This window comes from Eimeria mitis, genomic scaffold (assembly GCF_000499745.2).
Source record: "Eimeria mitis Houghton genomic scaffold, Emh_scaff5614, whole genome shotgun sequence".
NCBI classification, from domain to species: Eukaryota; Apicomplexa; class Conoidasida; order Eucoccidiorida; family Eimeriidae; genus Eimeria; species Eimeria mitis.
In genome coordinates, this window is record NW_013573880.1 from 839 (window position 1) to 1053 (window position 215).

Below are 215 nucleotides of genomic sequence, written 5' to 3' on the forward strand. Positions count from 1 at the left end.
AGCTCACCAAAGGTTTAAAATATTCATCCATCTTGCTTCTGCAATAATCTGAGAGACAGAGAGCAGCCGCCAGACTGTATCTACAGCAGAAAAAAAACACAAACCCTAAACCCTCATAAACCCTAATAAACCCTAATAAACCCTAATAAACCCTCATAAACCCTCATAAACCCTAAACCCTCACCAGTACTCAGAAACCACCGCCACCTCAAGGC